Source organism: Neovison vison, chromosome X, assembly GCF_020171115.1.
Source record: "Neovison vison isolate M4711 chromosome X, ASM_NN_V1, whole genome shotgun sequence".
NCBI lineage: Eukaryota > Metazoa > Chordata > Mammalia > Carnivora > Mustelidae > Neogale > Neogale vison.
The window spans coordinates 67219800-67241327 of NC_058105.1; the positions used below are offsets into that span (position 1 = coordinate 67219800).

Below are 21528 nucleotides of genomic sequence, written 5' to 3' on the forward strand. Positions count from 1 at the left end.
GAGAAAGTAGAGCTTTGTCCTTCCACCTTTCTCCCACTAGACTTTTGGATCATAATGAGATGTGTGTGTGTGTGTGTGTGTGTGTAAAGCTAAAAGTTAAGTTCTCATGTCATATACCCATCACCTGTTCTTTGTCTCCACGTGATGTTATGCTTACAACTGTGCCTCCAGCATGTGTTTATATTGCTAATATCAGGCACCAGTGTATAATTTTTAGCAGCTGATCCCAATAATAAAACAGCTGACAAAAATTTTGAGTGAGAAATTGTAGTACTTGTCAAAAACTGTACCTGGGGTGAATGCAGCTGATGAGAAAACAGAAAAGCATTGAGGTGAGGAACAGAGATGGGAAACATGCCTTTATAAGTGTTAACCCTGTTAAATTATCTAGGTCCAGGGTTTCTGTCTTAAAGTCCAGTTTTAAAATAAGGCAGCTTATTAGAGCTGAGGAAGATAAATCATTCCAAACTTCATAGTTAAAAAGGGAAAGACTTCTTGCCCAGCCACCTGGGAACCTCCTGTATTGACTCCTGCTGACCTTTTATAGAAAAACTGACTATTTAGACCGACCTTCCTTCAACTATCATTCTTTCCATTTTTCTCTTTCAAGTTTTTATTTAAATTCCAATTAGTTAATATACAATGTAATATTAATTTCAGGTATAAAATTTAGTTATTCAACAATAAATAAGGCACAGTGTGCTACCACAACATGTGCCCTTCTTAATCCCTATCAACTATTTAACCCATCCCCCAAACACCTCCTCTCTGATAACCATATTTGTTCTCTACAGTGAAGAGTTGGCTTCTTGGTTTTTCCTCTCATTTTTCCCCCATGTTTGTTTGGTTTCTTAAATTCTGCATGAATCAAGTCATATAGTATTTGTCTTTCTCTGACTGACTTATTTCACTTAACATAGTACTATCTAGCTCTATCCATGTCCTTGGAAATGGCAAGATTTCATTACTTTATATGGCTGAATAGTATTCCATTTTATATACATGCTACATCTTCTTTATCCAGTCATCAGCCAGTGGGCACTGGGGCTCTTTCCATAATTTGGCTCTTGTGGATAATGCTGCTATAAACATCAGGATGCATTTATCCCTTCAAATTAGTATTTTTACATCCTTTGGGTAAATACCAAGTAGTATAATTACTGGACTATAGGTAGTTCTATTTTTAACTTTTTGAGGAACTGTTTTCCAGAGTGGCTGCACCAGTTCGCATTCTCATGAACAATGTAAGAGGGTTCCATTCTCTGCACCCTCACCAACACCTGTTGTTTCTGGTGTTGTTCATTTTGGCCATTCTGACAGGTTTGAAGTAATATCTCACTGTAGTTTTGATCTGTATTTCCTTGATAATGAGTGATATTAAGCATCTTTTCCTGTGTCTGTCTTCTTTGGAAAAATGTCTGTTCCTGTGTTCTGCCCATATCTTAAATGGATTATTTGTTTTTTGGGTGTTGAGTTTTATAAGTGTGTTATGTGTTTTAGATACTAACCCTTTATAAGATAGGTCATTTGCAAATATCTTCTCCATTCCATATGGTGCCTTTTAGTTTTGTGGATTGTTCCTTTCGATGTGAAGAAGTTTTTGGTTTTGGTTTTTGGGGTTTTTTATTTTCGTTTTTTTTGTTTGTTTGTTTTGTTTTGGTTTGATTTTTTTTTTCATGAAGTCCCAATAGCTTATTTTTACTTTTGTTTCCCTTCCCTCAGGAGGCATATCTAGAAAGAAGTTGCTTCACCTGATGTCAAAGAGGTTACTGCCTGTGTTCTCCTCTAGGATTGTAATGGCTTCCCATCTCACATTGAGGTCTTTCATCCATTCTGAATTTAGTTTTGTGTATGGTGTAAGAAAGTGGTCCAGTTTCAGTCTTCTGCATGTGGCTGTCCTATTTTCCCAATACTCTTTGTTGAACAGACTGTCTTTTTCCATTGGATATTCTTTCCTACTTTGTCAAACATGAGTTGACCATATAGTTGTAGGTTCATTTCTAGGTTTTCTATTCTGTTCCATGGATCTATGTGTCTATTTTTTTGTGCCAGTAATATACTATTTTGATCACTACACATTTGTAATATAACTTGAAGTCCTGAATTGTGATGCCTCTAGGTTTGCTTTTCTTTTTCAAGACTGTCTTGGCTATTCTGGGTCTTTTATAATTCTGTATAAATTGTATGATTTTTTATTGTAGCTCTGTGAAAAACACTGGTGTTATTTTCAAAGGGATTGCATTAAATGTGTAGATTGCTTTGGGTACTATAGACATTTTAAAATATTTGTTCTTCTGATCCATGATCATGGAATGTCTTTCTATTTCTTTGTGTCATCTTCAATTTCTTTCATCAGGGTTTTATAGTTTTCAGAGTACAGGTCTTTATGTCTTTGGGTAGTTTTATTCCTAGTTATCTTACGGGTTTTGGTGCAATTATAAATGGTATCGATTCCTTGATTTCCCATTCTGTTGCTTCATTATTGGTGTATGGAAATGCAACAGATTTCTGTACATTGAGTCTGTGTCTTGTGACTTTATGGAATTCATGTATCAGTCCTAGCAATTTTTTGGTGGAGTCTTTTGGGTTTTCTATACAGAGTATCATTTCATCTGCAGAGAGTGGAAGTTTTACTTCTTCCTTGCTGATATCAGTGCATTTTAATTCTTTTTGTATTCGGATTGCTGTGGACAGGACTTCCAGAAGTATCTTGAATAACAGTGGTAAGAGTGGACAACTGTGTGTTGTTTGTGAATATGAAGAAAAAATTCTCAATTTTCCCCAGTTGGGGATAATATTAGCTGTGGGTTTTTTATATATGGCATTTATTACATTGATGTATATTCCCTCTACACCTATTTTATTGAGAGCTTTATCATGAATGGATATTATGCTTTGTGAAATGATTTTTCCATGTCTATTGAAATGATCATATGGTTCTTATCCTTTTTTTAAATTACTGTGGTGTATCATGTTGATTGGTTTTCTAGTAATGAATCAGCCTTGCAGCCCAGGAATAAATCTCACTTGATTTTGGTGAATGATTCTCTTAATTACTGTTGAATCTGATTTCCTTGTATTTTATTGAGAATTTTTGCATCCACGTTCATCAGGGATATTGGCCTGTAGTTCTATTTTTTGATGGAGTCTTTTCTGATTTTGGTATCAGGATAATGTTGGGCTCCTAGAATGAATTTGAAAACTTCCTTCCAGTTTTTTTTTTTGAGTAGTTGGAGAAGAATAGGTACTAACTCTTCTTTAAATGTTTGGTGAATTCCCCTGAGAAGCCATCTGACTCTGGAGTTTTGTTTGTGGGGAATTTTTTTTTTTATCTTTTTTTTCCAATTTATTTATTTTCAGAAAAACAGTATTCATTATTTTTTCACCACAACCCAGTGCTCCATGCAAGCTGTGCCCTCTATAATACTGCCTGATATCTTTTTTTTTTCCCAATTTATTTATTTTCAGAAAAACAGTATTCATTATTTTTTCACCACACCCAGTGCTCCATGCAAGCTGTGCCCTCTATAATACCCACCACCTGGTACCCCAACCTCCCACCCCCCCGCCACTTCAAACCCCTCAGACTGTTTTTCAGAGTCCATAGTCTCTCATGGTTCACCTCCCCTTCCAATTTACCCAAATTCCCTACTACTCTCTAACGCCCCTTGTCCTCCATGCTATTGGTTATGCTCCACAAATGAGTGAAACCATATGATAATTGACTCTCTCTGCTTGACTGATTTCACTCAGCATAATCTCTTCCAGTCCCGTCCATGTTGCTACAAAAGTTGGATATTCGTCCTTTCTGATGGAGGCATAATACTCCATAGTGTATATGGACCACATCTGTGGGGAATTTTTTTAAATGCTGACTCAATTTATTTGCTGGTTATTAGTCTGTCAAGTTTTCTATTCCTTCCTGTTTCACTTTTGGTAGTTTATATGTTCCCAGGAATTTATCCATTTCTTCCAGGTTGTCCAAACTGTTAGCATATAGTTTTTTATAATTCTCTTATAATTGTATTTCTGTGGTATTTGTTGTTATTTCTCCTGTCTCATTTGTGCTTATATTTACTTGGGTCCTTTCTCTTCTTTTTGCTAAGTCTGGTTAGGGGTTAATCAATTTTATTGACTGTTTCAAAAAATCAACTCCTGGTTTCATTGATTTCTTCTTTTGTGGTCTTTTTTAGTTTCTATGTCATTTATTCTGCTCTAATCTTTATTTTCCCTTCTTCTGCCTGCTTTAGGCTTCCTTTGTTGTTTTTTTACTAGCTTCTTTATGTATAAGTTTAGTTTGTTGCTTTGAAATTTTTCTTCCTTCTTGAGGTAGCCCTATATTGCTATATACTTCCCTCTTAGGACCACTTCTGTGGCATCCCAAAGGTTTCTGACTGTCATGTTTTCATTTTCACTGGTTTCCAGGTAATTTTTTAAAAATTCAATTAGCCAATGTATAGTACCTGATTAGTTTTGACAGAATGTTCAGTGATTCATTCTTTGCATATAACACCTAGTGCTCATTACATCATGTGCCCTCCTTATTTGTAATCACCGAATTACCCCATCCTTCCACCCAGCTTCCCTTCCACAACCCTGTTTATTTCCCAGAATCAAGAGTAGACTCTTTCCCATGTAATTTTTTATTTCCTCTTAGATTTCCTGGTTTATCTATTCATTGTTTGGTAGCATACTGTTTAACCTCCATGTATTTGTGGTGTTTCCAAATTTTTTTCTTGTGGTTGACTTCAAGTTTCATAGTGTTATAGTTAGAAAAGATGCATGGTATGATGTCAATCTTTTTTAATTTGTTGAGGCCTAATTTGTGATCTTTTCTGGAGAATGTCCCATGTGCATTTTAAAGATTTGTTTATTTATTTGAGAGAGAGAGATTGAATGCAGTGGGGAGGGGCAGAAGGACAGTAGAGAATCTCAAGCAGGCTCCCTGCTATGTACAGAGCCTGATTCAGGACTTGATCTCACAACCTTGAGATAATTACTGACCCGAAACTAAGAGTTGGACACTTAACTAACTGAGCTACCCAGGTGTTCCTGTCCCAAGTGAACTTTAAAAGAATGTGTGTTCTGCTGCTTTAGAATGGAATGTTGTGAATATATCTGTTGAGTCCATCTGATCCAGTGTGTCATTCAAAACCATTGTTTCTTTATTGATTTTCTGCTTAAATGACTCATCCGTTGCTGTAAGTCCATTGCTGTAAACTTCCCATTGCTATAAGTTGCTGAGAGAACAATTAGTTCCTTCATGTTTATTATTTACATTTTTATACATCTGAGTGCTCCCATGCTGGGTGTATAAATATATAGAATTGTTATATATTCTTGTTGAACTATCCCCTTTATTATGATGTAGTGTACTTCTTCATCTCTAGTTACAGTGTGTTTTAAAGTCTAGCTTGTTTGATGTAAGTATTGTTATTCTGGCTTCTTTAACATCCATTTCAAGACAAATGTTTCTCCATCTCCTCACTTTCAATCTGCAGGTGTCTTCAAATCTAAAATGAGTCTCTGATAGGCAGTGTATAGATGGGTCTTATTTTTTTATCCATTCTGACACCCTAGCTTTTGACTGGAGCATTTAGTCCATTTACATTCACAGTAAGTATTGACAGATATGTATATAGTGTCATTTATTACTTGTTTTGACATTGTTTCTGGAGATTTTCTCTGTTCCTTTCTTGTCTTTGTCACTTTTGGTCTTTTCTTTCCACTCAAGGAGTCCCCTTTAATATTTCTCACAGGACTGGTTTAGTGATCACAAACTCCTTTAATTTTTCTTTGTTTGGCACACTCTTCCCGCTTTTATTCTGAATGATAGGCTTGCTGGATAGAGTATTCCTGGTTGCAGGTTTTTGCCATTCAGCACATATATATCATGCCACTTTCTTCTGGCTTGCTGCATTTCTATTGAGAAATCTTCAGCTAGCTAGTCTTCTTTTGTAGGTTAGGGACTTTTGTCTTGCTGCTTTTAAGATTTTTTGTTCTTCATCACTATATTTTGCAACTTTAATTACAGTATGTGTTGGTGATGGTCTGCTTTTTTTGATCTTGATGGAAGTTCTCTGTGCTTCCTGGATCTCAATATCTGTTTCCTTCCCCAAATCGGGGAAGTTTACAGCTATTATTTGCTCAAATAATTTTTTTGCCCCCTTTTCTCTCTCTTCTTCTGGAACTCCTATAATATGAATGTTATTACATTTGGTGGAGTCACTTATTTTTCATTATTGTATCTTTTATACCACTTATTCATTCCTCTGCGTCTTTATTCCTTGTGTTCATTGCATCAAATCTGTTTCTAATCTTAGTTATATCATTCTTCATTTCTGACTGTCTTTTAACTCTTTCATCTCTACCTTAAGGGCCACCCTGAAGTCTTCCATTCTTTTCTCAAGCCCAGTGTGTATCCTTATGATTATTGCTTTAAATTTTCCATCAGGCATGTTACACTGTTGGGAGCCTCATGCCTAGAAGGGGTTAACCCAATAGAGCAACAGTTCTTGGGAACCTCTTCAACCAAGGAAGTTCACAGGTGGCGAGCTAGAGTGCCACCGTTTTTCCCTGGTGATTGTTATGAGAACATTGTAAGGTTTGGCATGTTGCCATTGCAGCTGCTGTCTCAAGACTAAGTTAATAAGGCTCCCGTGTTTTGTGAATATTGAGTTATGGCCTAGGTGTCCAAACCACGAAGGTCAAGGCTGTCTGATATCTCTGCATGGCCAGCTACTCTCAGGCCAAAATAGAAACTAGCACCAGATGTACAGGAGGTGATTCCATTACTATGTGGTATAAATCAGAACTCTGCAAAATAAACTTTGGCACTATGGGACATCCTCCTTGGTGCTCCTCCTGCCCCCATCTCTTTGCTCTTAATTTCTTTTCACCATCCTTTTACCCTCATGTTCCTGGTCGGTTTGTCGCGCCGGCCGCGACATTACATGTATCTGTACTCCTTAGATCTCTGTTCATGACTTTATCTTGTTCTTTATTTTAGGATGAATTCCTCCAACTTTACATTTTGTCTAAGCCTCCACCTTCTTCTCTGTGTTAGACAAGTTATCGTTCTTGCTCCTGAGTAATAGTTTTATGAGGAAGAGGTCATGTAGTGTCCAGAGCCTGACACCTCAGGCAGTGTCTGGTGTATACTGGGTGCACTCTGCTGTTGTGTTTTGGCTGTTATATTCTTCAATCCAGTTATGTGCACAGGCTCTTGCCTGTAGTTGACAGTGTTTGGTCATTGACCAGAATGTGGTGAGTTCTAAGTAGGTGTGCTCTGGTCTGCTTGTGAAATAAGACCTGATACTATTTCCACTAGAATGGAAGCCCTACAGAACTCTCTTGTTGGAAGACATACTGTGGGCTAGGACTTCCACTGGTGTTCTGGGGAAGGGGTCCTCTGTGCTGGGACTAAGGCTAACTTTACCACGTAGGGCAGTAGTGCCAGAGCACAGGGTGTGGGACTTGGAATAAGCAGGTTAGGTAGCTAATGTTGGACTTGTGCTGTTTGCCATAGGTGGCTTTGTGTTTATGCTAAGGGAGAGGGAAGGGAAATGGCACCCATAGGCTCCTTTGTCCCTGGATAAGTATATCTGTGAATCTACCATCTCAACAATGCACTCCAAGAAGACCAAACAGTATCCCCCGTGTGCCTCAGGCATTCTTCAGATCACTATTTCCATGCCATCTGCCCCACAGGTTGTATGTCTGCCTTCTCCTCAGGAGCAGGGCAGTGCCCTCAAGGCTCTATCCATCCAAGCCTGCCAACCTTTATTTTTTTTTTATTATGTTCAATTATCCAGCATATAATGCATCATTAGTTTTTAAAAATTTTTTAATTTCTTTTCAATGTTCCAAAATTCACTGTTTATGCACCACACCCAGTGTTCCATGCAATATGTGCCCTCCCTAATACCCACCACCAGGCTCACCCAAACTCCCACTCCGTGCCCCTCCAAACCCCTCAGATTGATTTTCAGAGTCCATAGTCTCTCATGGTTCATCTTCCCCTCCAATTTCCCCCAACTCCCTTTTCCTCTCCATCTCCCCATGTCATCCATGTTATTCCTTATGCTCCACAAATAAGCAAAACCGTATGACAATTGACTCTCTGCTTGACTTATTTCACTCAGCATAAACTCTTCCAGTCCTGCCCATGTTGATACAGAAGTTGGGTATTCATCCTTTCTGATGGAGGCATAATACTCCATTGTATGTATGGACCATATCTTCTTTATCCATTTGTCCATTAAAGGTCATCTTGGTTCTTTCCACAGTTTGGCAACTATGGCCATTGCTGCTATGAACATTGGGGTCCAGATGGCCCTTCTTTTCACTGCATCTGTATCTTTGGGGTAAATACCCAGTAATGAAATTGCAGGATCATAGGGAAGCTCTATTTTTAATTTCTTAAGGAATCTCCACACTGTTCTCCAAACTGGCTGCACCAACTTGCATTCCCACCAACAGTGGAAGAGGGTTCCCCTTTCTCCACATCCTTTCCAACACATTAGTTTTTGATGTAGTGTTCAACAATACTTTAGTTGCTTATAACACCCAGTGCTCATTACCACACATGCTCTCCTTAATACCTGTCACCTGGTTACCCCTTCCTCCTACCCCCCTCCCTTCTGTAACCCTCAGTTTGGTTTCCAGAGTACAGAGTCTCTCATGGTTTATCTCCTTCTCTGATTTCTTCCCATTCTGTTTTCCCGACCTTCCCCTGTGGTCCTCAGCACTATTCCTTATGTTCCAGATATGAGTGAAACCACATGATAATTGTCCTTTTCTGCTTGACTTATTTCACTTAACATAATCCCTTCCAGTTCCATCCATGTCTATGCAAATGGTGGGTATTCATCCTTTCCTGATGGCTGAGTAATACTCCATTGTATGTACGAACCACAACTTTTTTTTAAAGGCAAAGGAAGCCAGTTCTTTTTTTTTTTTCCGTTTCAATTTATTTATTTATTTATTTGACAGAGAGAGAGAGAGAAACAGAGAGGGAACACAAGCAGGTGAAGTGGGAGAGGGAAAAGAAGGCTTCCTGCCAAGCAGGGAGCTCCATGAAGGGCTCAATCCCAGGACCCTGGGATCATGACCCGAGCTGGAGGCAGATGCTTAACAACTGAGCCACCCAGACACCTATTTTTTTTAAAGATTTTATTAAACCACAACTTCTTTATCCATTCATCTGTTGAAGGGCATCTCAGCTCCTTCCACAATTTGGCTATTGTGGACATTGCTACTATGAACATTGGGGTGCATGTGCCCCTTCTTTTCCCTACATCTGTATCTTTGGGGTAAATAAATACCTAGTAGCACAGTTTTTGGGTTATAGGATAGCTCTATTTTTAACATGTTGAGGAACCTCTATATGGTTTTCCAGAGTAGCTGTACCAGCTTACATTCCCACCAGCAGTGTAGGAGGGTTCCCCTTTGTCTACATCCCTGTTTTTCCTTGTCTTACTAATTTTTGCCATTCTAACTGGTGTAGGGTGGTATTTCATTGTGGTTTTGACTTGAATTTCCCTGATGGCTTGTGATGTTGAACATTTTTTCATGTGTCTGCTAGCCATTTGTATGTCTTCTTTGAAGAAGTATCTGTTAATGTCTTCTGCCCATTTTTTGACTAGGTTATTTGTTTTTTGGAGTGTTAAGTTTGAGTTCTTTATAGATCTTGGACCCCAGCCCTTTATCTGTAATGTCATTTGCAAATATCTTCTCCCATTCAGTGGAGTGCCTCTTAGTGTTGTTGACTGTTTCTTTTGCTGTGCAGAAGCTTTTGATCTTGATGAAGTCCCAGAAGTTCATTTTTGCTTTTGTTTCCCTTGTCTTTTATAGACATGTCTTGAAAGAAGTCACTGTGGCCAGTGTTGAAGAGGTTACTGCCTATGTTCTTCTCTAGGATTTCAATGGATTCCTGTTACACATTGGAGTCTTTTATACACTTTGAGTTTATCTTTGTATATGGTGTAAGAGAATGGTCCAGTTTCATTCTTCTGCATGTGACTGTCCAGTTTTCCCAGCACCATTTATTGAAGAGGCTGTCTTTTTTTCCACTGGATATTCTTTCCTGATTTGTCAAAGATCAATTGACTATAAGGTTGAGGGTCCATTTCTGGGGTCTCTATTCTGTTCCAATGATCTATGTGTCTGTTTTTATGCCAATACCATGCTGTCTTGATGATAACAGCTTTGTAATATGGCTTAAGTCTGGCATTAAGATGCCCCAGCTTTGGTTTTCTTTTTCAACATTTCCTTGGCGATTCGGGTTCTTTTCTTATTCCATACAAATTTTAGTATTGTTCCAGTTCTGTGAAAAATGTCAATGGTATTTTGATTGGGATTGCATTGAAATTTTAGATTGTTCTGGGCAGCATAGTCATTTTCACAATATTTTGTCTTCCAATCCAAGAGCATGGAATATTTTTCCACCTCTTAGTGTCTTCCTCAATTTATTTCATAAGTGTTCCATAGTTTCTAGAGTATAGATCCTTTACCTCTTTGATTAGGTTTATTCCTGGGTATCTTAGGGTTTTGGGTACTATTGTAAATGGAACCAATTCCTTAATTTCTCTTTCTTCAGTCACATCGTTAGTGTATAGAAATGCAGCTGATTTCTGTGCATTGATTTTTGTATCCTGCCATGTTGCTGAATTGCTTTATGAGTTCCAATAATTTGGGGGTGGAGTTTTTTGGGTTCTTCACATAAAAGATCATGTCGTCTGCAAAGAGAGAGAGTTTAACTTCTTTGCCAATTTGAGTCCAGGGCCAGAAGGTTTCCTGGGGAAACCTTTTTTTTTTTTTAAGATTTCATTTATTCATTTTTGTGAGAGAGAGAGTGCACATGAGTGTAGGGGAGGGACAGGGGGAGAAGCAGACTCCCCACCAAGCAGGGAGCCCAATGTGGGACTTGATCCCAGGAAGCTGGGATCATGAAACCAAAAGAGCCACCTAGGTGCCTGCATGCCCATCTTTAAAACGCCAATCTTATGGCCTGCTGATTGCAAGAACTCAGGAAAATCAGCCCCTCTCATTTTCCCAGACAGTAGCATTGAGGAAGTCTCCTTCTGCGTTTCCCTGTGTGCTCCTCTCTCTCTCCTTTTTCCATGACCACTGCTCCCTCCCCTCCAAAGCAACCATGATCCATTTTTTCCCCAAACCACATCTCTGCACCTCCTACCTTCTTCAATGTGGCTTCTTCTCTTCCTCTAGTAGTGCAGTTTGTTCCATCAGTCTTCAGGTTCATGTGTAGGGTATTCAGAATGATTTCATAGCTGTCCAGCTATGTTCCAGGGATGAGACAAGCCGAAGGTCCTCCTACTATGCCACTGTCTTAACTCCAGCTATCACTCTTTCTGAGCAGACTTTTAGTTACAGCAGTTAGAAGTGATAAGAATTTTAGTTTTGTTTAAAAAAACAAGTTCTAATAAAAATTAGAGACATATAGGTTGTTATTAACCGGTTTGAAGTATTTCCACAATGGTAAAATCTATTCACATTTTTGTCTTATATTGGTAAGCAAAACACTTTAATTACAAATGTAACACTACATTATAAAAAGGGTTTTATTTTAAGTCAAACACCTTCATTGTCACCTCACTGCCTACTAAATAAAATAAGATCCTTAGGGCAAATTATCTAAGCCAGATTTTCCTCCTTAACATTATCTCCCATCTTTAAGGGCCTTGAGTTGCCCTCTTTTAGCACCTCCATCTCCTCTTGGGATTTTTCTCCATCAGTTCTCACAGTGATCATCCCACCTGGCCACCAAGAATAGTCTTCCTCCATCAAAGGTATGGCAGTAGCAGATTCTATTCAAAAAGAACATTACTGAAACCTAAGGAAAATATAAAATGGAAATAAAATAGGCAAGTTTCTGAAATTGAAGTTTTTGCATTAACAGATCCAGTAAGTAAAAATGAGGTTTCACTGATAACTAACTGTATTTTAGCCCCAGGTCAGCTGGTAAACATTATAGATGTTTATTACTATTACTTAATTCTTTCTCCAGAACTTGCAAGTAGCATGTCGTACTGTTTTCCTGGATAAACTAAATTCTCAGACACAAATTTCCATACATTCTATAAACACCAATAATGTTATCCTATATAACATTCAGAATATCACCAATTCCTTGGATTTGAGCAATTAAGAATTCTTCTATCTGTTGGGCGCCTGGGTGGCTCAGTGGGTTCCACCTCTGCCTTCAGCTCAAGTCATGATCTCCGGGTTCTGAGATCAAGTCTCACATTGGGCTCTCTGCTCAGCAGGGAGCCTGCTTCCCCTCTCTCTCTGTCTCTCTGCCTACTTGTGATCTCTCTCTCTCTCTCTGTCAAGTAAATAAATAAAATCTTGAAAAAAGTCTTCCATCTGTCGATATATGGAAAAGCACGAATTATATTTTATAAGGTAATTATTAGTTCCAGTGAAGAAATGCTCACAAACAAGTGATATCAGCCATCTTTTATATAAAATTTTCAGGTATCTGTAAATTTTCCATGGCCTCTCTTCATTTATAAACATCATTAGAGAATACCAATTCATAATCATGTGTCTTCCCTAGTTGTTCCTTTCTCTTCAATATGCAGTTTTTCTTAACTGGTATGCCTCATCTCTGTGTTCATTTTGCTTCCTTCCAAAAAGTCTACAGCCTAGTGATATAGTTCTGGTCTGCCTAGAGATAGGATAGAGGAGTACAGGAATGACTACTTCCCAGTAGCTGGCCCAGGACCTCTCAAGAGTAGAATAATAATAATAATTATTATTATTATTATTAAAGTATAATTGACATACAATATTATATAAGTTTCAGGTGTGCAAAATATTAATTTGACAATTCAATGTAATACTCAGTTGCTTTCCACATGTGGTCCATATACACTGTGGAGTATTACGCCTCCATCAGAAAGGATGAATACCCAACTTTTGTAGCAACATGGACGGGACTGGAAGAGATTATGCTGAGTGAAATAAGTCAAGCAGAGAGGTCAATTATCATATGGTTTCACTTATTTGTGGAGCATAACAAATAGCATGGAGGACATGGGGAGTTAGAGAGGAGAAGGGAGTTGGGGGAAATTGGAAGGGGAGGTAAATCATGAGAGACTATGGACTCTGAAAAACAATCTGAAGAGTTTGAAGTGGCGGGGGGGGTGGGAGGTTGGGGTACCAGGTGGTGGGTATTATAGAGGGCACAGATTGCATGGAGCACTGGGTGTGGTGAAAAAATAATGAATACTGTTATGCTGAAAATAAATAAATAAATAAATAAGATAAAATAAAATAAATAGTCACCATAGCACATTATTACAATATTATTGACTATATTCCTTATGATGTAATTTTTATCTTCATGAATTATTTATTTTATAATTGAAAGCCTGTACCTCTTAATCTCTTTTACCTCTTTTGTTCATTCCTCCACCCACCACCCTCTGGCAACCACCAGTTTACTCTCTGTATTTAAGAGTCTGAGTTTTTGTTTTGTTTATTTTGTTTTTTAGATTCCATCAAGTAAGGAAAATCATATGGTATTTGTCTTTCTCTGTCTCATTTATTTCACTTAGCATAATACCCTGTAGGTCTATCCATGTTGTCACAAATAGCAACATCTTATCATTTTGTGGCTGAGTAATATTTGTGTGTGTGTGTGTGTGTGTGTATATATATATACATACCACATCTTCTGTATTCATTCATTTATCAGTGGACACTTAGGTTGCTTCCATATCTTGGCTATTGTAAATAATGTTGCAATAAACATAGTGGTGTATATATCTTTTCAAATAATTGTCTTTGGTTTTCTTTGATAAATATCCAGTAGTGGAATTACTAGATCATGTGATATTTCTATTTTAAAATTTTTGAGAAACCTCCATAATGTTTTCTACAGTGGTTGTGTCAATTTATATTCTCAACAACAGTGCGTGAGGGTTCCCTTTTCTCCATATCCTTGACAGACTTGTTATTTTTTGTCTTTTTGATGGTAGCCATTCTAACAGATTTAAAGTGGTATCTCATTGTGTTTCTTATTGAGCATAATTTCATGCAATTGTTGGCCATTTGTATATCTTCTTTGCAAAAATACCTATTCAGGTCCTATACCCATTTTTCTTTTTTTTTTTTTAATCAGATTGTGGGATTTTTCTGCTATTCAACTCTATACTTTTTAAATATATTTTTAATATTAAGCCCTTATTAGATATATCATTTCCAAATATTTACTCTCATTTAGTAGGTTGCCTTTTTGTTTTGTTGCTAGTTTCCTTTGCTATGCAAAAATATTTTATTTTGGTATAGTCCAAGTACTTTATTTTTACTTTTGTTTACCTTGCCTGAGGAGAGATATTAAACATATTGCTAAGGCTGAAGTCCAAAAAAAATCACTGTCTTAATTTTCTTTTAGGAGTTTTGTAATTGCGGGCCTCACATTTAGGACTTCAGTCTATTTTTTTAATTTTTGTATATGGTGTAAGAAAATGGTCCAGCTTCATTCGTATGTAACTGTCTAGTTATCCCAGTACCATTAATTGAAGAGATTGTCTTTTATCCATTGCATATTCTTGTCTCCTTTGTCATAGATTAATCATATGTGTATGAATTTATTTCTAAGGTCTCTATTCTGTTCAACTGGTCTGTGTGTCTGTTTTTGTCCAGTACCATACTGTTTTGATTACTACAACTTTGTAGCTTATCTTGAAATCTGAAGTGGTAATACCACAAGTTTTGTTCTTTCTCAAGATTGCTTTGACTATTCAAGGCTCTTTGTGGTTCAATACAGATTTTAGGATTATTTGTTCTGGTTCTAGTTTTATTATATGTTGATAGGCATTCCATTGAATCTATAGATTGCTTTGAATAGTATGGACATTTTAACAATATTAATTCTTCCAATCCATGAGCATTGTATATCTTTCCATTTGTTTATGTTATCTTCAGTTTCTTTCACCAATGTCTTATAGTTTTCAGAATATACAACTTTTACCTCCTTGGTTAAATTTATTCCTACATATTGTATTCTTTTTGATGCCATTTTAAATGGGATTATTTTCTTGTTTTCTCTTTCTGCTACTTTGTTATTAGTGTATAGAAATGTAACAGATTTCTGTATATTAATTTTGTATCCTGCAACCTTACTGAATTCATTTTTCAGCTCTAATATTTTTTTGGTGGAGTCTTTACAAATTTCTATATGAAGTAGAGTGACCATTTAATTACTTCCTTACCAATTTGGGTACCTTTTTTTTAAAAAAAAGTTTTTACTTCTTTATTTGTCAGAGAGAGAGAAGAAGAGTACAAGCGGGGAGAATGGCAGGTAGTGAGAGAAGCAGGCTCCCTGCTGAGCAAGGAGCCCAGTTTGGGACTCAATCCCAGGACCCTAGGATCACAACTTGAGCCAAAGACAGACACTTAAACAACTGAGCCACCCAGGTGCACCTGGATGCCTTTTATTTAATTCTGTTATCTGATTACTGCAGATAGGGATTCCCATACTATGCTGAATGTAAGTGGTAAGAGTGGATATCCTTGTGTTGTTCCTGATCTTAGAGGAGACATTTTTAGTCTTTCACCATTGAGTATGCTGTTAGTTGTGGGTTTTGCATATGCAGCCTGTATGTTGAGGGGTGTTTCCTCTAAACTCACTTTGTTGAGAGATTGTAATCATGAAAGGATGTTGTATTTTGTCAAATGTTTTCATTCCTATTGAAATGATCTTATGCTTTTTAATCTTCCTCTTGCTTGATTTGCAAATACTGAGCCACCCTTACACTCTGGAATAAATCCCACTTGATCATAGTGAATGATCTTTTAATGTATTATTGAATTCAATTTGCTAATATTTTGTTGAGGATTTTGCATCTATGTTCATCAGAACTATTGGTATGTAGTTTTCTTTCATTTCTCTCTCTCTCTCTTTCTGTCTCTCTCATAGTGTCTTTGGTTTTGGTATCAAGCTTACATTGACCTCATAGAATATATATGGAAGCTTTCTTTCCTTTTCCATTTCTTGAAATAATTTGAGGAGAATAGGTATTAACTCTTCCTTAAATGTTTGGTAGAATTCACTTGTGAAGCCATCCAGTCCTGGACTTTAATTGGTTGGGAATTTTTGGACTACTGATTCAATTTCATTACTAGTAACTGGTCTTTTCAGATTTTCTATTTTTTTTTTCTTATTCCGTTTTAGAAGATTGGCTATTTCTAGTAATTTATCAAATTTCTTCTAGTTGTCTAATTTTTTTGCATATAATTTTTCATAATATTCTCATATAATTGTTTGTATTCTATGGTGTTGATTGTTATTATTCCTCCTTCATTTCAGATTTTATTTATTTGAGTCCACTCTATTTTTTCTTAATTAGTCTGGCTAAGGGTTTATCAATTTTGTTTTTCTTTTCAAAGAACTAGTTCTTGGTTTCATTGATCTCTTTTTATTGCTTATAGTCTCTATTTTTTCTTTTTATTTTCTGGTTCTTTAGGTGTATAATTAGGCTGTTTATTTGAGATTTTTCTTGTTTTTTTGAAAGAAGAGTGTATCGCTATCATCTTCCCTCCTAGAACTGCTTTGTGTCCCAAGGATTTTGAGTCATTGTGTTTTCATTTGTCTCCATGTATTCTTTGATTTCGTTGTTGTTGTTGATAATTGGTTGTGTAGTAGCACATTTCTTAGCCCTTGTGTGGCTTTGTTCTTTCTAGTTTTTTTTTTCTTGTATTTGATTTCTAGTTTCATCGTTTGGTTTGAAAAAGATGACTTACATGATTTCAGTCTTCTTGAATTTATTGAGAACTGTTCTGTGGCCTAACAAGTGATTTACCTTGGAGAATGTTTCATGTATACTTTAAAAGAATTTGCATTCTGCTGTTTTTAGATTGAATGTTCTGAAAATATCAGGCCCATCTGGTCTAATGTGTAATTCAAAGCCATTTCTTTGCTGATTTTCTGTCTGGATGATATATCCAGTCATGTAAGTTGGTAGCTAAAGTCCCCTATTATTGTATTACTGTCAGTTTCTCCCTTATCTTTATTAATATTTTTAATGTGGTGCTTCTAGTTGGGTATATAAATATTATTTAATTATTATATTGTCTTATTGGATTGATCCTTTTATCATTATGTAGTGCCCTTCTTTTTATTTTTCTTTTTTTTTTTTACTTTAGTGGAGTTGACACACAGTGTTACATTAGTTTCAAATGTACAACTTAACAATTTGTCACGTTTATGCATTGTACTGTGTTCACCACAAGTGTAGCTATCATCTGTCCGGTTACATCACTATTACAGTATCATTACTATATTCTTTATGCTGTGCTTTTTTAAAAAATTAGCATATAATGTATTATTTGCTTCAGGGTCATCAGTCTTACACATTTCACAGCACTCACCATAGCACATACCCTCTCCAGTGTCCATAACCCAGTTACCTTATCCCTCCCCCACCACCCGCCAGCAACCCTCAGTTTGTTTCCTGAGATTAAGAGTCTCTTATGGTTTGCCTCCCTCTCCAGTCCCATCTTGTTTTATTTTTCCCTCCCTTCCCCCCATAACCCCCCACCCTGCCTCTCAAATTCCTCATATCAGAGAGATCATATAATTGTCTTTCTCTAATTGACTTATTTTGCTTACATGCTGTGCCTTTTATTACCATGACTTATTCATTCCATAACTGGAAGTCTTTGTCTGCCTCTCCCTTTCACGCATTTTTCCCATCCCCTCATGTTGCCCCACCAACAACAACCATCAGTTTCTTTGTATTTTTAAGTCTGATTTTGTTTTGTGTTTGCTTATTTAGTTTTTTAAAGACTCCACTTAGGAACAGAATCATGTGGTATTTGTCCTGCTCAGTCTGACTTATACCACTTAGCACAGTACCCTCTAGGTTCTTCCATGTTTTCTCAAATGGTATAATCTCATCCTTTTTATGGTTGTATAATAATCCATTGTGTATACATACCTTTTATTATCTATCTTTCTATTGATGGACATGAAGGTTACTTCCATATTTTGGCTACTTTAAAGAATGCTGCAATAAACATGAAGTTCATATATCTTTTTGAATTTGTATTTTCATTTTAGGGGGGTAAATACCCAGTAGTGTAATTATTAGATCATATGATATTTCATATCTGTTTTCCATAGTGGCTATACCAGTTTACCACCAATTGTGAATGAGGGTTCCTTGCTCTCCACATCCACACCAACACTAGCCATTCTAAGTAGTGTGAGGTGATACCTCATTGTGCTTTTGATTTACATTTCCCTGGTGATTGGTGATATTGAATATATTTTCATGTGTCTGAGGCCTTCTGTATGTCTTCTTTGGAAAATGTCTATGCAAGTCTTCTGTCCTTTTTTAAATTATTATTTTATTATGTCATATTAGTCACCATATAGTGTGTCATTAGTTTTTGATGTACTGTTCCATGATTCATTGTTTATGTGTAACACCCAGTGCTCCATGCAGTACATGCCCTCCTTAAAACCCATCACTAGGCCAACCTGTCTCCCCCTTCTCCCCTCTAAAACCCTCAATTTGTTTCTCAGAGTTCGCAGTCTCTCATGGTTTGTCTCCCTCTCCGATTCCTCCCTCCTTCATTTTTCCCTCCTTTGTCTTAATGTTCTCCATGCTATTCCTTATGTTACACAAGTAAGTGAAACCATATGATAATTGGCTTTCTCTGCTTGACTTATTTCACTCAGCATAATCTCCTCCAGACCCATCCATGTTGAAACAAAAGCTAGGTATTCATCATTTTTGATGGCTGACTAATATTCCATTGTATATATGTATATATGTATATATATATGGACCACATCTTCTTTATGTATATATGGACCACATCTTCTTTATCTATTCATCTGTTTAAGGGGATCTCAGCTCTTTCCACAGTTTAGCTATTGTGAACATTGCTGTTATGATCATTGGGGTGTGTATGGTCCTTCTTTTCACTATACCTGTATCGTTGGGGTAAATACCCAGTAGTGCAATTGCCGAGTCATAGGGTAGCTCTATTTTTAATTTTTTGAGGAGTCTCCACAAAGTGGCTACACCAACTTGCATTCCCACCAGCAGTGTAAGAGGATTCCCCTTTCTCCACATCCCTCTAACATTTGTTGTTTCTTGCCTTGCCAATTTTTGCCATTCTAAGTGGTGTAAAGTGGTATCTCAGTATGGTTTTGATTTGAATTTCCCAGATGGCTGATGATGATGAACATTTTCATATGTCTGTTAGCCATCTGTATATATTTTTTGGAGAAGTGTCTGCCCATGTCTTCTGCCCATTTTTTAACTTGACCATTTGTTTTTTTGGGTGTTGAATTTGAGAAGTTCTTTATAGATCTTGGTTATCAACCCTTTGTCTGTAGCGTCATTTGCAAATATCTTCTCCCATTCCATTGGTTGTCTCTTTGTTTTGTTGACTGTTTCCTTTGCTGTGCAGAAGCTTTTGATCTTGATGGAGTCCCAAAAGTTCATTTTCACTTTTGTTTCCTTTGCTTTTGGAGACGTGTCTTGAAAGCAGTTGCTGTGGCTGACGTCAAAGAGGTTACTGCCTGTGTTCTCCTCTAGGACTCTAAAGGATTCCTGTCTCACATTGAGCTCTTTCATCCATTTTGAGTTTATCTTTGTGTATGGTGTAAGAGCTTGGTCGAGTTTCATTCTTTGGTATATAGTTGTACAATTTTCCTAGCACCATGTATTGAAGAGACTGTCTTTTTTCCACTGGTTATTTTTTCCTGCTTTGTCGAAGATTATTTGGCCATAGAGTTGTGGGTCCATATCTGGGCTCTCTAGTCTGTTCCACTGATCTGTGTGTCTGTTTTTGTGCCAACACCACACTGTCTTGGTAAACACAGCTTTGTAATAAAGCTTGAAATCAGGCATTGAGATGCCCCAGCTTTGTTTTTCTTTTTCAACATTTCCTTCACAATTCAGAGTATTTCCTGGTTCCATACAAATTTTAGGATTGTTTGTTTTAGCATTTTTGAAAAATGTCATTGGTATTTTGATTGGGATGGCATTGAAATATGGATTGCTCTGGGCAGCATAGACATTTTAACAATGTTTATTCTTCCAATCCATGAGCATGGAATGCTTTTCGATCTTTTTGTGTCTTCTTTAATTTCTTTCATGAGTGTTTTCTAGTTCCTAGAATATAGACCCTTTACTTATTTGGTTAGGTCTATTCCGAGGCATCTTATGGTTTTTGGTGCTATTGCAAATGGAACTGATAGTCTCTAATTTCTCTTTGTACAGTTTCATTGTTAGTGTATAACAAAGCAACTGATTCTGTGTATTGATTTTGTATCCTGCCACATTACTGAATTGCTGTTTGAGTTCTAGTAATTTGGAGATGGAGACTTCTGGGTTTTCCAGCTAGAGTATCATGTCATCTGTGAAGAACAAGAGTTTGACTTCTTCTTGGCCAATTTGAATACTATTTATTTCTTTTTGTTGTCTGATTGCTGTTGCTAGGACTTCTTTTACTGTGTTGAACAATAGTGGTGAGAGTGGTCATCTTTGTCATGTTCCTGATCTGCATGGGAAGGCTCTCAGCTTTTCCCCATTGAGAATGATATTCACTGTGGGTTTTTCATAAATGCATTTTATGAAGTTGAGGAATGTTCCCTCTATCCCTATACTCTGAGGAGTTTTAATCAGGAAAGATGCTGTATTTTGTCAAATGATTTTTCTGCATCCATTGAGAGGACCATGTGATTCTTGTCTCTACTCTTATTCATGTGTTCTATCACAGTGATTGATTTGCAAATGTTGAATGACCCTGGCATCCCAGGGATAAATCTCACCTGGTCGTGATGGATAATTCCTTTAATGTACTGTTGAATCCTATAAGCTAGGTTCTTGTTGAGAATTTTGGCATCTTTATTCATCAGGGGTATTGGTCTGACAGTCTCCTTTTTGATGGGGTATTTGTCTGGTGTTGTGATCAAGGTAATGGTGGCCTCATAGAAAGAGTCTGGAAGTTTTCCTTCTGTTTCTATTTTTTGAAACAGCTTCAGAGGAATAGACATTATTTCTTCTTTGAACATTTGGTAGAATTCCTCAGGGAATCCATCGGCCCTGGAATCCTTTTTTGGAAGATTTTTGATCACTGCTTCAATCTCGTAACTGGTTATTGGTCTATTCAGGTTGTCAATTTCTTCTAGTTTCAGTGTTGATAGTTTATAGGTTTCCAGGAATACATCCATTTCTTCCAGGTTGCTTAATTTATTGTCATATAGCTATTGATAATAATTTCTGGTCATTGTATTTATTTCCTTGGTGTTAGTTGTGATCTCTCCCCTTTCATTCATAATTTTATTAATTTGGGTCCTTTCTCTTGTTTTGGAGAAGTCTAGCCAGCAGTTTATTGATTTTATTGATTCTTTCAAAGAACCACCTTCCAGTGTAATTGATGTGTTCTACTATATCTCTGGTTTTTAATTCACTGATCTCCACTCTAATCTTAATTATTTCCTTCTCGTGCATTGCTTAGGTGTAATTTGTTGTTGAT

General features: G+C 36.9%; 1 protein-coding gene across 1 annotated transcript in view; it reads left to right on the forward strand.

Annotated features, from left to right (window-relative positions):
• ZDHHC15 (zinc finger DHHC-type palmitoyltransferase 15) overlaps positions 1 to 21528 on the forward strand; it is a 201653-nt gene that overhangs the window by 137088 nt on the left and 43037 nt on the right. The window lies entirely within an intron of this gene.